The sequence below is a fragment of the Kogia breviceps genome, chromosome 3 (genome assembly GCF_026419965.1).
Source record: "Kogia breviceps isolate mKogBre1 chromosome 3, mKogBre1 haplotype 1, whole genome shotgun sequence".
Lineage (NCBI taxonomy): Eukaryota > Metazoa > Chordata > Mammalia > Artiodactyla > Physeteridae > Kogia > Kogia breviceps.
This window is the reverse complement of record NC_081312.1, coordinates 54342857-54359543: the sequence shown is the minus strand read 5'-3', so window position 1 is coordinate 54359543 and position 16687 is coordinate 54342857.

Below are 16687 nucleotides of genomic sequence, written 5' to 3'. Positions count from 1 at the left end.
CAGGAAATGGAAGCAACCTAAGTGTCTATTGCCCGATGAATGGATAAAGAAGATGTGGCACATATATACAATTGAATATTACTCAGACATAAAATGAAACAATACTGAGTTATTTGTAGTGAAGTGGATGGACCTAGAATCTGTCATACAGTGTGAAGTAGGTCAGAAAGAGAAAAACAAGTACCGTATCCTTATGCATATATACGGAATGTAAAAAAAAAAAAAAAGGTTCTGATGAACCTAGGGGCAGGACAGGAAAAAGATGTAGACATAGAAAATGGACTTCAGGACATGGGGGTGGGCGGGGAAGGTTAAGCTGGTATGAAGTGAGAGAGTGGCATGGACATATATACACTACCAAATGTAAAATAGCTAGTGGGAAGCAGCTGCATAGCACAGGGAGATCATCTCAGTGCTTTGTCATCACCTAAAGGTGTGGGATAAGGAGGGTGGGAGGGAGACGCCAGCGGGAGGGGATATGGGTATATATATATATATATATACACACACACACACACACACATTCACTTTGTTATACAGCAGAAACTACACAACATTGTAAAGCAATTATACTCTAATAAAGAAGTTAAAAAAAACAGATAACTAATGAGAACCTGCCGTATAGCACAGGGAACTCTACTTAATGCTTTTGGTGACCTAAATGGGAAAGGAATCCAAAAAAGAGGGTATATATGTATAAATGGAATGTTTTGAGTAGGATTTTTACTATATTTGGTGGGTAGTATAAACCTAGTGATTGAAGGTGAACCTACGGGCCACTAAATACCACATATATTTTAAACAAATTTTATTGTGGTATAATTGATTTACAATGTTTTGTTAGTTTCAGGTGTACAGCAAAGTGAATCTGTTATACAAATACATATACCTGCTCTTTTTTTATATTCTTTCCCTATATAGGCCATTTCAGAGTATTCAGTAGTGTTCCCTGTGCTATACAGTAGGTCCTTATTAGTTATCTCTTTTATATATAGTAGTGTGTATGTGTCAATCCTATTCTTCCAATTTATCCCTTTCCCCCATATCCTCCAATAACCATAAGTTTATTTTCTACATATATAACTCTATTTCGGTTTTATAGTTAAGTTTATCTGTAGCCTTTTTTTTTAGATTCCACCTATAGGCAATATCATATGATATTTGTCTTTCTCTCTCTGACTTGCTTCACTCAGTATGTGAATCTCTAGGTCCAACAATGTTGCTGCAAATGGCATTATTTTGTTCTTTTTTATGGTTGAGTAATATTCCTTTGAATATATGTACCACATCTTCATTATCCATTCCTCTATTGATGGACATTTAGGTTGCTTCCATGTTCTGTGTATTGTGAATAGTGCTACAATGGACATTGGGGTGCATATATCTTTTCAATTTATGGTTTTTTCCAGATATATGCCCAGGAGTGGTATTGTTGGATCATATGGTAGCTCTATTTTCAGTTTTTTAAGAAACCTCCATATTGTTCTCCATAGTGGCTGTACCAGTTTGCATTGACACCAGGAGTGTAGGAGGGTTCCCTTTTCTCCACACACACTCCAGCATTTGTTGTTTGTAGAATTTTTGATGATGGTCATTCTGACAGGTGTGAGATGATACCTCACTGTAGTTTTTATTTGCCGTTCTCTAATAATCTGTGATGTTGAGCATCTTTTCATGTGCTTTTTAACCATCTGTATGTCTTCTTTGGAGAATACCACATATTTTTAATAGATTCATTAATCACAGTTTTTCTAAAGAGAATCTTCCTTTGCTAAATCCTCTCAAAGTTTGAAATGATGGCAGTCCTTCACATATTTATGTGAATAAATGTAATCACACTGTGTGTTTATTCCTTATAAAAGTAAAGAAATGAGAAGTTTTGAAGGTCAGCCTATGGGGAGAAAGGAAAGATCATTTCGAGAATTTGTGTGGAATCAGAACCTGAAGAAGCTGACATGGGATTTATGGAGGCAAAGGCACTATGCTTGTTTGTAGTGAGAAAGAAGAATGATCAAATATATGTAGAAAGGTGTTAAAAACTGTTTTCCCCGTTATAAGTTTTCATCTAAAGCACAGAATTGAAAACTTCATTTTTTTTCCTTCAGCGTTTAAGCTTCAGCATTTAAGCATTTGGGGCTGTTTACAGGATAGGAACTCCATGTCCTAACCACCCTGTAGAACTGTGGCTGTTTAGATGTTCTGAAGCTAATTGAAGAGGTCAAATTCTACATTACAATTAAATTCATCTGGCTTTGGTATCTAATAACTCTTATTTTAGTTTTTATCTTAGGGGGAAAAATAGGTTTGTATTTAATTTTATTCACACATGTCTAGAGGCACTACAATGGATGTATTTTACAAGGAGAAAATAAGATGAAATAAATAACTAGGCTATAAATAAACACATTCGTCACTGCTGGTAAGTGAATTCTACACAGGTATTGTTAAAGTAATGGCTTTGAATGAATATATTAAGTCTAGTGAAAAAGACTACGATCCCACTAAAGTTAAATTTACTGTACTTTTAGGCAAGTCCATTAAATAGCTGTGATCTTCCATTTAATTTGTATTGTGTAGTGGATAGTTGTGCTGTTTTTTGTTCCTTTTAAACAACAATGTGCTATCTGTTGGCATTTTCAGCCCGCTGCTTTAATATGCATAAATTCCATTATACTCTATGGTAATGCTTTTAAGATGAGATGGTGGCTTTCCTGACCTATTTGTTGATTTATTGTAGCAACTGAGAAAGTATCAAACCACTGAAGATGGATCCTATTAATCTGTGCTTGCTATCTTTTCTCTCTCTAATTTTTATTCTCAACGTTGAAAAAGAAAGAGTGCTACCAAGTACGCATATAATAGAAAAATGTTTTAAATTAGATGTGAATCACAGTTTGGAAATTGTGTTTCATGGCACTGGTATAATGAAGAGCTATTTTAAAACACATTTGTCTGACTTGCTTGAAGGATTCTATATCATATTAATATGAGAAAGTTTTTGAGGCCTAAGTTTTTCTTTCTTTTTAAATAAGGGTTTATGCACCTGATAAAGAGCATGCAGTGTTAATTTTGGGAGATGTAGACTGATATATGTTTCAATAAATAGATTTAAATTTTCCAAGAAAATAACTGGTTAACTATGAAGACATGTCTTATTTTTAAGTTGGAACATACTGACCATATTATGTTCTATTTGCCCACATTTTTTTTTAGCTTTTACAACAGGAAATACAAACAAGGGTTGAAATTTGCACTTAATATCTTGTACTCATCATTAGAATAGAAATTCCGATGGAGAGCAGAGGGTGATTCAAATACTAAGATCCTATAAAAAGTAAAAGTACCTTTACAGATGTAAGAAAATAAGAAAATTAAGACAATAAACTACTGATCTGAATTAAAATAGAAATACTACCACAGTTTAGTTTGTCTGCCCTGTCTGAAAATGTGTAAGTATGAATTAAGAATTTTAGTGGCCCTGGCATTATTCAAACTTTTTAGATTAATCAAGCATTGAAAATCATAATTTATTTGAAAATACTTATTTATTCATTTATTTGTTTAATCAGCAAACATTTATCACTCATCTACTGTTTTAGTTGCCTATTGCTTTATAACAAATTATCCCCAAATATAGCAGCCAAAACAACAAACATTTATTTCACAGTTTCTGAGAGTTAGGAATCTGAAAGAACTTTAGTTAGATGGTCTGGCTTAAGATCTCTTATAAGGTGACAGTCAAGATATTAGCTAGGCCTGGAGTCATCTGAAGGCTTGGCTGGGTTGGAGAGTCTGTTTCCAAGCTCATTCAGTGGTTATTGGTAGGAAACATCAATTTCTCATGTGAGGCTGTTCATAACATGAGAGTTGCCTTTTTCCAGATGAAATGATGCAAAAAAAAAGACAATATACCCAAAACAAAAGCTACAGTGTCTTTTATAACTAATCTTAGAAGTGACATTAATCACTTCTGCTGTGTTCTATTCATTACACAGGCCAACCTTGGTACAGGGTGGAGTGTGAATATCAGAAGGTGTGGGGTTCACTGGGAACCATATTCAAGGCTTATTTCCATATCTGTGTGCTTCGCATGATGCTAAGCACTAGACACAAATATGAATACCACTCAGACTCCCATCCTTAAAATTTTTTTGTGTGTCAGACAGTAAAATCAGGGTCAGATTTTCTATTATCTTTCTGACAATATTTCTAATTATAGCACAAAAACACTCATATAAAAATCAATTTCTAAAATTTTATATCGAAAAGAATACTTTAGCATAATTTGGAATATATATACTCAGAATAATTTTGGAACAAAAATTCCTAGTTTTTTCTTTGCATATTCTAAAACTCTAAGCTAGACATGTCAAAATTATTTCTGAGAGGTTCACTGCAGAATGGAAGAAGCAATGTATGTAATGTTATCACAGTGTGGTTCTAATTTGCATGTACCTAATTACTAATGATGTTGAGCATCTTTTCATGTGCTTATTTTCTGACCATGTATTGTCTTTTGTGTTTCTTCATACCTTTTGTCCATTTTAAAAAATTGGATTGTTTTCTTGAGTTGAATATTTTGTACATATTCTGGAGAGAAGTTCTTCATCTTTGTTTATATGGTGTACACATATAATCCCCAAATGTGTGACTTGTCTTTTCAATCTTTTAATAGTATCTTTTGAAAACCATTAAATTAAATTTTGATTAGTACTTATTTCTTAGTTTGTTCTTCTGTGGCTCATGCTTTTTTGTGTGTTAGCTAAGACATGCATAATCCAAATACGCAAATCCAAAGGTTTTCTCCAATATTTTTTTCTAAAAATTTTTACTTTTAGATTTTTCTTTTTGAATTATATGATCTGTTTTTGAGTTAATTTTGTATCTGATGATTGTTTTGTTATTTTGCAAATAAATATCCAGTTGTACTAGCACCATTTGTTTAAAAGACCCTGTTTAATACTGAATTACCAGTCACTGTGATTGGAGGTACCAAGATGGTGGAGTAGAAGGACGTGCTGTCACTCCCTCTTGTGAGAACACCAGAATCACAACTAGCTGCTGGACGATCATCAACAGGAAGACACTGGAGAGATACCCCACATCCAAAGACAAAGGAGAAGCCACAATGAGATGGTAGGAGGGGCTCAATCACAGTAAAATCAAATCCCATAACTGCTGGGTGGGTGACTCACTGACTGGAGAACACTTATACTACAGAAGTCCACCTACTGGATTGAAGGTTCTGAGCTGCACATCAGGCTTCCCGACTTGGGGGTCTGGCAACAGGAGGAGGAATTCCTAGAAAATAAGACTTTGAAGCCTAGTGGGATTTGATTGCAGGACTTTGACAGCACTGGGAGAAACAGAGACTCTACTCTTGGAAGGCACACACAAAGTAGTGTGTGCATCAGGACCCAGGGGAAGGAGCAGTGACCCCAGGGGAGACTGAACCAGACCTACCTGCTAGTATTGGAGGGTCTTCTGCAGAGGTGGGGGCTGGGTGTGGCTAACTGTGGGGATAAGGACACTGGCAGCAGAAGTTCTGGGAAGTACTCCTTGGCTTGAGCCCTCCCAGAGTCTGTCATTAGGCCCACCAAAGAGCCCAGGTAGGCTCCAGTGTTCGGTTGCCTCAGGCCAAACAATGAACAGGGAGGGAAACCAGCCCCATCCATCAGCAGTCAAGCAGATTAAAGTTTTACTGAACTCTGCCCACCAGAGCAACAGTCAGCTCTACCCACCACCAGTCCCTCCCATCAGGAAACTTACACAAGTCTCTTAGATAGCCTCATCCACCAGAGGGCAGACAGCAGAAGCAAGAAGTACAATCCTGCAGCCTGTGGAACAAAAACCACAATAACAGAAAGATAGACAAGATGAAAAGGCAGAGGGCTATGTACCAGATGAAGGAACAAGATAAAACCCTAGAAACACAACTAAATGAAGTGGAGATAGGCAACCTTCCAGAAAAAGAATTTAGAATAATGATAGTGAAGGTGATCCAGGACCTCGGAACAATGGAGGCAAACATCGAGAAGATGCAAGAAATGTTTAAAAAAGACCTAGAAGAATTAAAGAAGAAACAAACAGATGAACAATACAATAGCTGAAATGAAAACTACATTAGAAGGAATCAATAGCAAAATAACTGAGGCAGAAGAAAGGATAAGTAACTGGGAAGACAGAATGGTGGAATTCACTGCTGCAGAACAGAATAAAGAAAGAAGAATGAAAAGAGATGAAGACAGCCTAAGAGACATCTGGGACAACATTAAATGCAACAACATTCACGTTATAGGGGTCCCAGAAGTAGAAGAGAGAGAGACAGGACCAGAGAAAATATTTGAAGAGATTATAGTTGAAAACTTCCCTAACATGGGAAAGGAAATAGCCACCCAAGTCCAGGAAGTGCAGCGAGTCCAATATGGGATAAACCCAAGGAGAAACATGCTGAGACACATAGTAATCAAATTGGCAAAAATTAGAGATAAAGGAAAATTATTGAAAGCAGTAAGGGAAAATTAAAAATAAAATACAAGAGAACTCCCATAAGGTTAACAGCTGATTTCTCAGTAGAAACTCTGCAAGCCAGAACGGAGTGGCATGATATACTTACACTGATGAAAGGGAAGAACCTACAACCAAGATTGCTCTACCTGGCAAGGATCTCATTCAGATTTGATGGAGAAATCAAAAGCTTTAGAGACAAGCAAAACCTAAGAGAATTCAGCACCACCAAACCAGCTGTACAACAAATGCTAAAGAAACTTCTGTAAGTGGGAAACACAAGAGATGAAAAGGACCTACAAAAACAAACCCAAAACAATTAAGAAAATGGTCATAGGAAAATACATATCGATAATTACCTTAAACATAAATGGATTAAATGCTCCAACCAAAAGACACAGGCTTGCTGAATGGATACAAAAACAAGACCTATACATATGCTGTCTACCAGAGACCCACTTCAGACCTAGGGACACATACAGACTGAAAGTGAGGGGATGGATAAAGATATTCCATGCAAATGGAAAACAAAAGAAAGCTGGACTAGCAATACTCATATCAGATAAAATAGAATTTAAAATAAAGAATGTTACAAGAGACAAGGAAGGACACTACATAATGATCAATCCAAGAAGAAGATATAACAATCATAAATACATATGCACCCAATATAGGAGCTCCTCAATACATAAGGCAACTGCTAACAGCTCTAAAAGAGGAAATCGACAGTAACACAATAATAGTGGGGGACTTGGGCTTCCCTGGTGGCGCAGTGGTTGGGAGTCTGCCTGCCGATGCAGGGGACACGGGTTCGTGCTCCGGTCCAGGAGGATCCCACATGCCGCGGTGCGGCTGGGCCCGTGAGCCATGGCCACGGAGCCTGGGTGTCCGGAGCCTGTGCTCTGCAGTGGGAGAGGCCACAACAGTGAGAGGCCCGCGTACCACAAAAAAAAATATTAATAATAATAATAATAATAATAGTGGGGGACTTTAACACCTCACTTACACCAATGGACAGATCATCCAAAATGAAAATAAATAAGGAAACACAAGCTTTAAGTGACACAATAGACCAGATAGATTTAATTGATATTTATAGGACATTCCATCCAAAAACAGCAGATTACACTTTCTTCTCATGTGGGCACGGAACATTCTCCAGGATAGATCACATCGTGGGTCACAAATCAAGCCTCAGTAAATTTAAGAAAATTGAAATCATATCAAGCATCTTTTCTGACCACAACACTATGAGATTAGAAATGAACTACAGGGATAAAAACATAAAAAACACAAACACATGGAGGCTAAACAGTACATTACTAAATAACCAAGAGATCACTGAAGAAATCAAAGAGGAAATCAAAAAATACATAGAGACAAATGACAATGAAAGCACGATGATCCAAAACCTATGGGATGCGGCAAAAGCAGTTATAAGAGGGAAGGTTATAGCTATACAAGCCTACCTCAAGAAACAAGAAAAATCTCAAACAATCTAACCTTACACCTAAAGGAACTAGAGAAAGAAGAAAAAACAAAACCTAAAGTTAGCAGAAGGAAAGAAATCATAAAGATCAGAGTAGAAATAAATGAAATAGAAACAAAGAAAACAATAACAAAGATCAATAAAAGTAAAAGCTGGTTCTTTGAGAAGACAAACAAAATTGATCAAACATTAGCCAGACACCTCAAGAAAAAGAGGGAGAGGACTCAAATTAATAAAATTAGAAATGCAAAAGGAGAGGTTACAACAGACACCACAGAAGTACAAAGCATCCTAAGAGACTACTACAAACAACTCAATGCCAATAAAATGTACAACCTGGAACAAATGGACAAACTCTTAAAAAGGTATAACCTTCTAAGACTGAACCAGGAAGACGTAGAAAATGTGAACAGACCAATCACAAGTAATAAAATTGAAACTGTGATTAAAAATCTTCCAGCAAACAAAAGTCCAGGAAGAGATGGCTTAACATGTGAATTCTATCAAACATTTAGAGAAGAGCTAACAACCATCCTTCTCAAACTCTTCCAAAAACTTGTGGAGGAAGGAACACTCCCAAACTCATTCTATGTAGCCACTATCACCCTGATACCAAAACCAGGAAAAGTTACTGCAAAAAAAGAAAACTACAGACCAATATCACTGATGAATGTAGATGCAAAAATTCTCAACAAAATACTACCAAATAGGATCCAACAACATATTAAAAGGATCATACACCATGATCAATTTGGATTTATCCCAGGGATGCAAGGATTCTTCAATATATGCAAATCAATCAATGTGGTACACCATATTAACAAATTGAAGAATAAGAACCATATGATCGTCTGAATAGATGCAAAAAAAGCTATTGACAAAATTAAACACCCATTTATGATAAAAACTCTCCAGAAAGTGGGCATAGAGGGAATCTACCTCAACATAATAAAGGCCATATATGACAAACCCACAGCAAACGTCATTCTCCATGGTGAAAAAAATGAAAGCATTTCCTCTTAGATCAGGAACAATACAAGGATGTCCACTCTCACCACTTTTATTCAACATAGTTTTGGAAGTCCTAGCCACAGCAATCACAGAAGAAAAAGAAATAAAAGGAATCCAAATTGGAAAAGAAAAAGTAAAACTGTCACTGTTCCAGATGCATGATATTATACATAGAGAATCATACAAATTCCACCAAAAAACTACTAGAGCTAATCAATGAATTTGGTGAAGTTGCAGGATACAAAATTAATGCATAGAAATCTCTTGCATTCCTATACAGTAATGATGAAAAACCTGAAAGAGAAATTAAGGAAACACTCCCATTTATCACTGCAACAAAAAGAATAAAATACATAGGAATAAACTTACCTAGGGAGACAAAGGGCCTATATGCAGAAAACTTTAAGACACTGATGAAAGAAATTAAAGATGACACAAATAGGTGGAGAAATATACCATGTTCTTGGATTGGAAGAATCAATATTGTGAAAATGACTATACTACCCAAAGCAATTTACAGATTCAGTGCAATCTCTATCAAATTACCAATGGCACTTTTTACAGAACTAGAACAAAAAATCCTAAAATTTGTATGTATACACAAAAGACCCCGAATAGCCAAAGCAGTCTTGAGGGAAAGAAATGGAGCTGGAGGAATCAGACTCCCTGACTTCAGATGATACTACAAAGCTACAGTAATCAAGACGATATGGTACTGGCAGAAAAACAGAAACATAGATCAGTGGAACAAGATAGAAACCCCAGAGATAAACCCACACACCTATAGTCAACTAATCTATGACAAAGGAGGCAAGGATATACAATTGGGAAAAGACAGCCTCTTCAATAATTGGTGATGGGAAAACTGGACAGCTACATGTAAAAGAATGAAATTAGAACACTCCCTAACACCATACAGAAAAATAAACTCTAAATGTAAGACCGGACAGTTTAAAACTCTTAGAGGAAAACATAGGAAGAACACTCTTTGACATAAATCACAGCAAGATCTTTTTGCTCCAACTCCTAGAGTAATGGAAATAAAAACAAAAATAAACAAATGGGACCTAATGAAACTTCAAAGCTTTTGCACAGCAAAGGAAACCATAAACAAGACGAAAAGGCAGTCATCAGAATGGGAGAAAATATGTTAATTTGAAGAGAATTAACAAATCAGTTCAAGGAAAAATGACATTTTAATAATATTACATCTTCCAAACCATGAATGCAGTATATCTCTCCATTTACTGGTTTAATTTTTTTCAGTGTTCAGTATTTTTTTTTAAATTTTAAACGTTTTCTTGCCTTTGTTTTTTAACATCTTTATTGGAGTATAATTGCTTTACAATGGTTTGTTAGTTTCTCCTTTATAACAAAGTGAATCAGCTATACTTATACATATATCCCCATATCTCCTCCCTCTTGCGTCTCCCTCCTACCCTCTGTATCCCACCCCTCTAGGTGGTCCCAGAGCACTGAGCTGATCTCCCTGTGCTATATGGCTGCTTCCCACTATCTGTTTTACATTTCATAGTGTGTATATGTCCGTGACACTTTCTCACTTCTACCCAGCTTACCCTTTCCCCTCCCTGTGTCTGCAAGTCCATTCTCTATGTCTACATCTTTATTCCTGTCCTGCCCCTATGTTCGTCAGAATCTTGTTTTTTTTTTAGATTCCACATATATGTGTTAGCATATGGTATTTGTTTTTCTCTTTTTGACTTACTTCACTCTGTATGACAGACTCTAGGTCCATCCACCTCACTACAGATAACTCAGTTTTGTTTCTTTTTTATGGCTGAGTAATATTCCATTGTATATATGTGCCACATCTTATCCATTCATCTGTCGATGGACACTTAGGTTGCTTCCATGTCCTTCCCATTGTAAGTAGAGCTGCAATGAACATTGAGGTACCTGACTCTTTTTGAATTATGGTTTTCTCAGAGTATATGCCCAGTAGTGGGATTACTGGGTTATATGGTAATTCTATTTTTAGTTTTTTAAGGAACCTCTGTACTGTTCTCCATAGAGTCTGTATCAATTTACATTCCCACCAGCAGTGCAAGAGGCTTCCCTTTTCTCCACACCCTCTCCAGCATTTTTTGTTTGTAGACTTTTTAATGATGGTCATTCTGACCAGTGTAAGGTGATACTTCATTGTAGTTTTGATTTGCATTTCTGTAATGATTAGTGATGTTGAGCGTCCTTTCATGTGTTTGTTGGCAATCTATATATCTTCTTTGGAGAAATGTCTATTTAGGTCTTCTGCCCATTTTTGGATTGCGTTTTTGTTTTTTTGATATTGAGCTGTATGAGCTTCTAGGATATTTTGGAGATTAATCCTTTGTCCGTTGCTTCACTTGCAAATATTTCCTCCCATTATGAGGATTGTCTTTTCATCTTGTTTATGCTTTCCTTTGCTTTGCAAAAGCTTTCAAGTTTCATTAGGTCTCATTTATTAATTTTTGTGTTTATTTCCATTTCTCTAGGAGTTCGGTCAAAAGGATCTTGCTGTGAATTATGTCATAGAGTGTTCAGCCTATGTTTTCCTTGAAGAGTTTTATAGTGTGTGGCTTTACATTTAGGTCCTTAATCCATTTTGAGTTTATTTTTGTGTATGGTGTTGTGAAGTGTTCTAACTTCATTCTTTTACATGTAGCTGTCCAGTTTTCCCAGCATCATTTATTGAAGAGGCTGTCTTTTCTCTATTTTATATTCTTGCCTCCTTTATCAAAAATAAGGTGACAGTATATATGTGGGTTTATCTCTACACTTTGTATCTTGTTCCATTTATCTATATTTCTGTTTATGTGCCAGTACCATATTATCTTGATTACTGTAACTTTGTAGTATAGTCTGAAGTTAGGGAACCTGATTCCTCTAGCTCCATTTTTCTTTTTCAAGATTGCTTTGGCTATTTGGGGTCTTGTGTGTTTCCATAGAAATTATTAAATATTTGTTCTACTTCTGTGAAAAATGCCATTGGTAGTTTGATAGGGATTTCAGTGAATCTGTAGATTGCTTTGGGTAGTATAGTCATTTTCACAGTGTTGATTCTTCCAATCCTAGAAGATGGTGTAACTCTCCGTCTATTTCTATGATTTTAATTCCTTCATCAGCGTCATAGTTTTCTCCATACAGGTTTTTTGTCTCCTTAGGTAGGTTTATTCCTAGGTATTTTATTCATTTTATTGCACTGGTAAATTTGAGTGTTTCCTGAACTTCTCTTTCCGATTTTTCATCATTAGTGTATAGGAATGCAAGAGATTTCTGTGTGTTAATTTTGTATCCTGCTACTTTACCATATACATTGATTAGCTCTAGTAGTTTCTGGTAGAATCTTTAGGATTCTCTATGTATAGTATCATGTCATCTGCAAACAGTGACAGCTTTACGTCTTCTTTTCTGCCTTGAATTCCTTGTATTTCTTTTTCATCTCTGATTGCTGTGGCTAAAACCTCCAAAACTATGTTGAATAATACTGGTGAGAGTACACAACCTTGTCTTGTTCCTGATCTTAGAGGAAATGGTTGCAATTTTTCACCATTGAGAACGATGTTGGCTGTGGGTTTGTCATATATGGCCTTTATTATGTTGAGGTGAGTTCCCTCTATCCTACTTTCTGGAGGGTTTTTATCATAAATGAGTGTTGAATTTTGTCAAAAGCTTTCTCTGCATCTATTGAGATGATTATATTTTTCTCCTTCAATATGTTAATATAGTATATCGCATTGAATGATTTCTGTGTATTGAAGAATCCTTGCATCCCTGAGATAAGCCCTACTTGATCATGGTTGTATGATCCTTTTAATGTGCTGTTGGATTCTGTTTGCTAGTATTTTGTTGAGGATTTTTGCATCTATGTTCATCAGTGATATTGGCCTGTAGTTTTCTTTCTTTGTGACATCTTTGTCTGGTTTTGGTATCAGGGTGATGTTTGCCTCATAGAATGAGTTTGGGAGTGTCCCTCCCTGTGCTATATTTTGGAAGAGTTTGAGAAGGGTAGGTGTTAGCTCTTCTCTAAATGTTTGACAGAATGTGCCTGTGAAGCCATCTGGTCCTGGGCTTTTGTATGTTGGAAGATTTTAAATCACAGTGTCAGTTTCAGTGCTTGTGATTGTTCTGTTTATATTTTCTATTCCTTCGTGGTTCATTCTCGGAAGGTTGTGCTTTTCTAAGAATTTGTCTATTTCTTCTGGGTTGTCCATTTTATTGGCATAGAGTTGCTTGTAGTAATCTCTCATGATCCTTTGTATTTCTGCAGTGTCAGTTGTTACTTCTCCTTTTTCATTTCCAACTCTGTTGATTTGAGTCTTCTCCCTTTTTTTCTTGTTGAGTCTGGCTAATGGTTTCTCAATTTTGTTTATCTACTCAAAGAACCATCTTTTAGTTTTATTGATCTTTGCTATTGTTTCCTTCATTTCCTTTTCATTTATTACTTATCTGATCTTATGTTTTCTTCTGTTAACTTTGGGGATTTTTTTTCTTCTTTCTGTAATTGCTTTAGGTGTAAGGTTAGGTTGTTTATTTGGCTTGTTTCGTGTTTCTTAAGGTAAGATTGTATTGCTATAAACTTCCCTCTTAGAACTTCTTTTGCTGCATCCCACAGGTTTTGGACCATGGTGTTTTTGTTGTCATTTGTGTCTAGGTATTTTTTGATTTCCTCTTGTATTTCTTCAGTGATCTCTTTGTTATTTAGTAACACTTTGTTTACCCTCCATGTGTTTGTGTTTCTTACTTTTTTCACCCTGTAATTTATTTCTAATCTCATTGTGTTGTGGTCAGAAAATATACTTGATATGATTTCAGTTTTCTTAAATTTACCAAGGCTTGATTTGTGACCCAATATATGATCTATCCTGGAGAATGTTCCTTGAGCACTTGAGATGAAAGTGTATTCTGTTGTTTTTGGATGGAATGTCCTGTAAATGTCAATTAAGTGCATCTTGTTTAATGCATCACTTAAAGCTTGTGTTTTCTTATTTATTTTCATTTTGGATGTTCTGTCCATTGGTGAAAGTGGGGTGTTAAAGTCCCTTACTATGATTGTGTAACTTTCGATTTCCCATTTTATGGCTCTTAACACTTGCCTTATGTATTGAGTGCTCCTATGTTAGGTGCTTAAATATTTACAATTTTTATATCTTCTTAGATTGATCCATTGATCGTTATGTACTGTCCTTCTTTGTCTTTTGTAATAGTCTTTATTTTGAAGTCAATTTTGTCTGATATGAGAATAGCTACTCGAGCTTTCTTATGGTTTCCAATTGCATGGAATATCTTTTACCATCCCCTCACTTTCAGTCTGTATGTGTCCCTAGGTTTGAAGTTGGGTCTCTTGTAAACAGCATATATACGTGTCTTCTTTTTGTATCCATTCAGCCAGTGTATGTCTTTTGGTTGCAGCATTTAATCCATTTACATTTAAAGTAATTTTTTTTTTTTTGTATTTTTTTAATGTTTTTCGGTACACATGCCTCTCACCTGTGTGGCCTTTCCTGTTGTGGAGCACAGGCTCCGCACACGCAGGCTCTGTGGCCATGGCTCACGGGCCCAGCCGCTCCGCGGTATGTGCGATCCTCCTGGACCTGGGCACGAACCCATGTCCCTTGCATCGGCAGGCAGACTCTCAACCACTTTGCCACCAGGGAAGCCCTAAATTAATTATTGATATGTATTTTCCTATTACCTTTTTCTTAATTGTTTTGGGTTTGTTATTGTAGGTCTTTTCCTTCTGTTGTGTTTCTTGCCTAAAGAAGTTCCTTTAGCATTTGTTGTAAAGCTGGTTTGGTGGTGCTGAATTCTCTTTGCTTTTGGTTGTCTGTAAAGGTTTTAATTTCTCCATCGAATCTGAATGAGATCCTTGCTGGTTAGAGTAATCTTGGTTGTAGTTTTTTCCCTTTCATGACTTTAATTATGTCCTGCCACTCCCTTCTGTGTTGCAGAGTTTCTGCTGAAAGATCAGCTGTTAATGTTATGGAGATTCCCTTGTATGTTATTTTTACTTTGCTCCTTTTAATATGTTTTCTTTGTATTATTTTTTAATAGTTTGCTTAATATGTATCTTGGCCTGTTTCTCATTGGATTTATCCTGTATGGGGCTTTCTGCATTTCCTGGACTTGATTATATCCTTTCCCATATTAGGGAAATTTTCAACTATAATCTCTTCAAGTATTTTCTCAGTCCCTTTCTTTTTCTCTTCTTCTTCTGGGACCCCTATAATTCAAATGTTGGTGTATTTAATGTTGTCACAGAAGTCTCTGAGACTGTTCTCAATCTTTTCATTCTTTTCTCTGTAATCTGCTCTGCAGTTGTTTTTCCACTATTTTATTTTCCGGGTCACTAAACCATACTTCTGCCTTAGTTATTCTGCTATTGATTCCTTCTAGAGAAATTTTAGTTTCAGTTATTGTGCTGTTCATCATTGTTTGTTTGCTCTTTAGTTCTTCTAGGTCCTTGTTAAACGTTTCTTTTATTTTCTCCATTTTATTTCCAAGATTTTGGATCATCTTTACTATTATTACTCTGAATTCTTTTTCAGATAGATTGCCTATTTCCTCTTTATTTGTTTGGTCTGGTGAGTTTTTACCTTGCTCCTTCATCTGTTGTGTGTTTCTCTTTCTTCTCATTTTGCTTACGTTACTGTGTTTGGGGACTCATTTTCACAGGCTGCAGGTTCATAGTTCCCTTTGTTTTTGTTGTCTACCCCCAGTGGCTTAGGTTGGTTCAGTGGGTTGAGTAGCCTTCCTGGTGGAGGGGACTTCTGCCTATGTTCCGGTGTATGAGTCAGGACCTTGTCTTTCTGGTGGGCAGGATTACGTCCGGTGCTGTGTTTTGGGGTGTCTCTGTCCTTATGATTTTAGGCAGCCTCTGTGCTAATGGGTGTGGTTGTGTTCCTGTCCTGCTAGTTGTTTGGCATAGGATGTCAAGCTGGGTGGAGTGGAGATGGATTGAATGTAGCTGCATCTTAGCATTGAGTTAGAGACCTCTGGGAGAGCTTTCACCATTTGATATTATGTGGAGCCGGGAGTTCTCTGGTGGACCAATTCCTGAACTCAGCTCTCCCACCTCTGAGGCACTGGCCTGACACCTGGCTGGATGGCTCAGAAGAAGAGGGAGGGAGGGAAGGAGGGAGGAAGGGTTATTAAAATTTGTTTAAAAATTATTAAAAATAAAAAAAATTTTAAATAATAAAAAAAAGAAGAGAGAGAGCAACCAAACCAAAAAACAAATCCACCAATGATAACAAGTGCTAAAAACTACACTAAAAAAACCCCAAAACAAACAAATAACAAAAATGGACTGACAGAACCCTAGGAGAAATGGTAAAAAGCAAAGCTATATAGACAAAATCAAACAAAGTCCACTGCCTCAATTTTGGGATGATTCATTGTCTATTCAGGTATTCCAGACATGCAGGGTACATCAAGTTGATTGTGGAGATTTAATCCGCTGCTCGTAGGCTGCTGGGAGAAATTTCCCTTTCTGTTGTTTGTTTGCACAGCTCCTGGGATTCAGCTTTGGATTTGGCCTCCTTCTGCAAATAGGTCACCTGAGCATGTCCGTTCTTTGCTCAGACAGGACGAGGTTAAAGTAGCAGCTGATTAGGGGGCTCTGGCTCACTCGGCTCACGACGAGGGAGTGGTACGGTATGTGGGCCGAGCCTGTGGCGGCAG